Source organism: Marmota monax, unplaced genomic scaffold (genome assembly GCF_021218885.2).
Source record: "Marmota monax isolate L192 unplaced genomic scaffold, Marmota_monax_Labrador192_F-V1.1 WCK01_AAM20220418_F8-fsc00160, whole genome shotgun sequence".
Classification (NCBI taxonomy): Eukaryota; Metazoa; Chordata; class Mammalia; order Rodentia; family Sciuridae; genus Marmota; species Marmota monax.
In genome coordinates this window covers 336,442-342,989 of record NW_026694183.1, presented here as the reverse complement: position 1 = coordinate 342,989, position 6,548 = coordinate 336,442, and positions in this window count along the sequence as shown.

The following is a 6,548-nucleotide window of genomic DNA, read 5'->3' as shown; positions in this document are numbered from 1 at the left end:
TACCTGCAGCAGCTGGGTCTCAGGCCGCCTTCTGTGCAGAAGCAGGTTCACTCAAACATTTCATGCTGAACTGCAGAGGTATGTAGAGCCCCAAAGGATCCTGAAGGGTAGGGAAAATGAGAAATGGAAAGCTGGACTCACAGGCCTGTCATACTGCCTTGTCTGATGTACCTACCATTTGTCCTGCAGCAGATAATCTTCTCTGTTCTCCATCACAACACAATCCATTCATTGTATTTACACATGCAGTTTAGAATATCTGCCTCACTATTCTATATGTGACCCAAGTACCATCTGCCTTTCTTCACCCACAGAAATTTTGACACTGATACTAAAGCCACAGTCTTGAAAACCTGAAGTTTTCCCAGGTAGATAATTTCTTGGTATCCTCATTGTGTTAACATATGACCTCCCTTCAAAGTTTGTATTTGCTCATATCAACACAGAGAGAACTCAGTCCTTGTCCATTAGTTCACAAAGTCCATGTATATAAGTAAAGTTTCAGGGTGCCCCACTTAAGACAAGAGCCACGTAGAGCCAGAAAGTCTACCTCAGGCAGTAGATGGGGTCAAGACATGTCCATTAACTCTAATATTTTTCTTAGAAATTAGAATTTTTTCCAGGGCCAATGATTTTTTTTTCTTCTTGAATGTACCATTTGTAGTTGGCAAGAAATATGGAGGCAATTTGCAAACCTTATTAGTGGTGGGATTACAGATGACATATCTTAACATGTAAATATCAGATCAGAGTCAGAGGGCTCAGAATTCTGTTTAGACAAGAGCTCAGTAGAAAGCTAATAGCTGACTTTTAAAACAGTGTATTAGGCTGGGGTTATAGTTGAGTGGTAGAGCACTTGCCTAGCAACTATAAGGCCCTGGATTCCATCCCTAGTGACAGAGACACAAAAACAAACAGGGTAACTACATGTGTCTGGTTTCTCAGAAGTCAACATTTTTAGGGGCATCTCTGGGTTAATGATGTATGCCTTTGATGGAGGCTCCAAAATGTGAAGCCATAAATTCAAGTTTTCTTCACTATGTGAAAAATGAAGAACCATAAATTGGGATTACCACTTTAGTCAGAGCTCATCACACTGAAGGTTCTGTCTGGTCAGCAGAGCATCATCTACATGGTGAGAATATTGACTTAGAAGGCAGAGATCCACATGCAAAATACTGATTTGCCCCTCATGGTCATTACAGGCAGTTTATGTCATTTTTTATGGGAGTGGTGTTATTCTCCTCCCTGAACCTCACTGATATAAGAATGAGATAATTTAAAGCTTGAAATTAACTTTTTGGTTAATCCTAACAGACAATTTATTATTTGTTCCAGGTCCATGATCCAATCACCTCAAATATTCATGTCAGGATTTTATGGTTAAAATATGAGTTATCCTACAAAACTTCTGTGTTACTGTGCAAATGTGCACAGGTGAAATAATTGGATTATCAGAGCTGTAACCGAATAGGTCCCTTCACATTTGAGTGGAAAAAATAGCATTGTGGACAAGGGATGAAGGAATGACATCACTGGAGCTTGCCTTTAGGGTTTATATTGTTCCTGAAACTTCAAAAGCTCTCTTTTTGCATCCTGGCCTCCTCAAAGTAAGACAATTATGTTTGCCATGCCCTTCCAAAATGATCTTCTCCCTCACCTCTGATCCAAAGCAATGGAGTTGGCCAAGCACAAACTAAATTTCTGAAACCATGAACCAACATAAAAATTCCCTCTTCTTGATAGTTTTTTTTTTAATTTCCAGGTATTTTGGTCTGGCAATGAAAAGCTATCACAGAGATTGGTACTACAAAGTGGGGTCCATGCTGTGACTGGTAAAACCATGTCATTCACAAGACACTAGAAGTTCTATATGTAAGGAATTTGGAAAAGTTTGGAGATTCAGAATTGTCTCAAGCCCCATGGGCTGTGTGTGTGAATTATTGTGCATAGTAGCCAAATGAAGGCATAGGCCTGGTTCTGAAAACTCTGTCAATGATTGATCGCATGATGCAGGTGTGCCCTACCCCTAGCTCTGCCTAAGATCCCACACAGCACCTGAGATGGATGTGACTTGCCAAGATGTCAATCAATCAGCTGACCACAAAACATCAGGAAGCAAACCTCCACCCTTGAATCCTTATCCCTGCCTCTGATGTTCCTGCTAAAAAATAAAGGAAACATGGATTCACACTCTGTTTCCAGCGCTCTCTTTCCAGCTCTCTTTTTCCAGTGTTGAAGCTGACCTTTGAGGTTGCAGAGCCATCCCAACTTTGGTTTAAAAACCAAAAAAACAAAGGCCCAATGTTTTCATTGATATGAGGATGCTGACTCACAATGGTGATGGGGATGGGAGAACATGCAAGGAATGGAAGGGAGGATCTTTACATAGGGCAAAGGAGAGGTAAGAGAAAGGAGGGGGCTAGGGAGTAGGAAATACAATGGAGTGAGTTAGACATCATTATCGTAAGTACATGTATAAAGACACAATATTGTGAAAATACTTTGTGTACAATTGGTGACTTGCAAAATTGTACTGTATATGTGTAATATGAAATGAATTACATTCTACCATCATGCATAACAAATTAGAATAAATAAATAACTTAATAATAAAAATAAACTCAGTTAAAGACCAAAACACTACTTTCTGTGTTGTATGATTTTTTTTTTTTTTTTTTGCCACTTTCTTAGCTTAATGTTGCAGCCAGCTCCTTTGAACATACTTCATCTCATCTGTGCAGATAGTGGTCAAGACAGAATAGAGATGAAAAGATGATTATAAATGGAGCTGTATGGGAGCTTCTGGTGCAAAGTCAGAAGATCAGAGTGCTGCTTGGAGAGCAGACTGTAAGGACTGTGTGCATGAAATCTCAAAGAGAAATAAAGAGTGGAAATTTGGCTGGAAGGCATGTGTGTTATTTTGCTCACATCCTGAGACTTTATGTGGGGCCAAATTTTATGATGATGTACTATTGAAATTGGTGGGGAACGTTTCCAGGCACCACAACATTCAGGCGTTGGCAAGGGTGTGGCGGACTGGGAGGAGCAGGAGCAGAAAGTAGAATGGAAGGATTTTTAAAACTTGCAATTTTGTTAGAAAAGTACATGTAAAATTGACACCAGTGAAGGTGTGGCTATGGAAGAGATTACTGCCAATAAAGAGAAATTAAGTACTTTGCACAGAGATAATGGGGAAATTCCTTGGAGGTATCTCAAGGATTAGCAGGACCAATCCATATTAGGCTCAGGGGAGTGAAAAAGAAAACTCCATTGAGAGGAGAACATAGGACAATGTTCCCATGCAGGGATTCTTAGGATATCAGTTTGAAAGGATTTTATTCACCATGCTCACCTGTCCAGGCATTTAGAGGCTGTAGCAGCCACAATCCAATGTGGCCCAGCTAAGGTTTGACCTGTTGGGAATGTTTGGTGTCATCCATGAGAGAGGCATGGTAGGAATGCAGGATGATGGAATTGAGGAATAATGAAGGCTCCCATTGAGATTTAAAAGGAAGATATGAGAGGACAGGCAAAGTATAGTAGGGCTGGAATCCACTGAGGTAGCCCCTGATAGGGCAATGCATTAAGTTGTAAAGGTGAAGCTGAAGGTAGAAGGAACATCCCTGGATTAGGGGCTGGGGTTGGGACTCAGTGGTAGTGCATTTGCCTAGCACTTGTGAAGCACTGGGTTTCATCCTTAGTGCATTTGCCTAGTATGCGTGAAGCACTGGGTTTCAATCTCAGCACCATATAAAAATAAATGATTAAACTAAATAAAGGTATTGTGTCCATCTACAACAAAAATAAAATAAAATAATAGATCCCTGGATTAAGAGATGCCAATAATGTAAAATGTCTGCAGAGATAAGCTGCTAGCTATGGGCAGAGCCAGTCTAAGAGAAGCCATTTGGTCTGCAAATGGCAAGTCCCCAATGACAGAGCCTCACAAACCCTTTCAAGGTAACGTTTTATTGCCATTTATCCTAGATATATAGGAATTATTTTCCAGCTGTGTTTTGCTCTCATCCCTTCTTTTTCTTCCCTTATTCCTCCCTTTTGGAATTGGAAAGTTTACTATGTGCCATTATATATTGAATGTATAGGACTTCCTTTTGGTTTTCACAGGGGCTCATTGCCAAGAGCTGGTCTTGAGTCTGGGATGAGACTTTAGACATGGATTTATGGTGCTGAAAGTATTCATTATGGAATATCTTGTAGGTGAGTTAAATGCAATTTTTATTGTCGCATGGACATGAGCTGATGAGGGCCAAAGGTAGAATGTTTTTGATTAGATGAGGCATCTCCCAAAACCTCCTGTGTTAAACAGGGGTACATTAGGGTGAAATGATGAGATTACAAAACCTCTGACCTAATCAGTGCATCCTATTTGAAATAATTGAGTAGTAACTATGGGTATTTGGGACATGGTTGGACGAAGGAGGTCACTGGGGCATAACTTTGGGCTTTATATTTTGTCCCTGGCACCTTTATCATTCTCTGCTTTTTGACTTCCATTAGGCAAGCTCTTTCCTCACCATGCTCCAATATCATGATCTTCTGCCTCATCTCTGGCTCACAGCAAAGAACTGGCCAGCCATGGACTGGACCTCTCAGACCCAAATATATATTTCCTCCTGTAAGTTGTTCTTGTCAGATTTTGTGGTTACATATACAAAAAATGTAGATTAAGGATTATAAGGATATGGGTCTAAGTCTACACACTCATTTACACTTTCAGAAATGCAAATATGTATATGCAGGAACCCACACTCAAATATACAAATACACTCATATGCTTATGTTCATACAGTCCCTCACATACAGAGACTCACTAGCATGTTCAATCATTTATGCAGAAACTTGGCACATACACCCTCACCACTCATATTCATAATACCCCCAAAGATATACATAGTCACATTCTTATAACTTATGTAGTCATCAGGCATGTGTCTTAATGACCTGCCCATATACAGAAGAGTTACATATCTACAATTTTGGGTGATAGCAAAGAGAGCCCCTGCCATCATTTTAATCCTTCTACCCATAAAAAGTCCTTTTGGAATAAAGTAACACATAACTCTATTTGTCAACTTTTCCTCCCTGTGATGAAGTCCCTGAGATTGTAAGGGACCGGCGAACAACGGAGGAAGAGACCACCAAGAGACTGCCTCATGCAACAGCAACAGGGGTTTATTGAAGATCCAGTGCTCTGGGGCTCTGTGCTCACTCAAGGAGGGAGAGCAGCCCAGAGCCCCGAGCAGGGGTTAAGCAGTGCTTAAGTACACCTTTTGGGGAGGGCAGGGGCTTTGCATACATCAGAGCAAATCACCATAAGGTGCGGGAAAATCAAACAACTCTCAAACATGATTAGCACATTCATTGGCGGGAACAGGTCGGGCGGGGGTGATAGGTCAGTCCTAAGGCGGGGTATACATTCAAACTGATTGGTTTAGGCCCTGGGGTGCGTATGTGCGGAGCTACACGGTGTCCGGGTTGTTAAGCAACTAGGTAGCCAAGGGGAGGGATTTCTACACACATCTAATGGGCAGTTCCGGGATTTATCTTAATTGCCACAGGAATTTCAGACCTTGAGTGCAGCTTAGAAACTTTACAATACCTGGTCCTTTACATTCTTTACATTTTAACTTCAGTTTCTTTTATCCTTTCAAGATAATCAACTCAGAAAGGGAAATGGTCATTTTGGCTCATAGCTCTGGAGGGTCCATTCCATGTCCCATTGGTGCCATTACTTGGGCATTGGCAAGGTTGAACATGATGGTGAAAGTTTGTGACAAAGCAAAACCATTCACCTCAGCAGGCAGGAAACAGACAGGAAAAGGATGTTCCTCTTGAGTCTTCATTTTAGGCATCAACCAGAACCCTGAGGACCTCCCATTGGGCCTCATCTCTTAAAGAGTCCACCCTAGGAAGGCCTTTAATATACTAATCTGTGGGGACATTCAACATCAGAACTTCACTCACAGCCTTAAAAACTGGCATGAGTGTTAGACCTGGTGAGAAGGTCACAGAGTTTGCAGGAGGACAGTGGGATCCAGAAGGGTAAAGGGACAGGGAGTTGTTGGGTAAGAGGGTGAGGCAGACAGTCTGTGGCTTGGCAGCACAGAGAGCAGGAGAGGATCTGAAAGGAAAAGAGATGGTGTTACATGAAGCTGAGGAGTCAATGTGCATTACAGGGATTGAGGACATGGGGCAAAGTGCAGGGAGGGGACTTAAGGGCTTGGAGCACTGCAGATGCCAAGGAGGGGAGGTCAGGATTTATGAGAGTGAAGGAGGAAGTGGGGAATGGGGAGATTTTGGGCAAAAGGGTGAAAGTTGGTGGTTTGTAGAAGTCACAGCAGAAGTTCCATGAGGGGTTTAGGAAACGAGGGATTGCAGAGGTGAGTAGCATGTTTGTGGCAGGAAGATCATGGAAGTAGGCAGTGGTCCAAGGAGGTTAAAACTGTGGGATGGTGAGATTGAGAGAGAGGGAGAGAGGAAACCTGGGCAAGGGGCAACAGAGCAGAGGATAGAGAAGGCTCTAG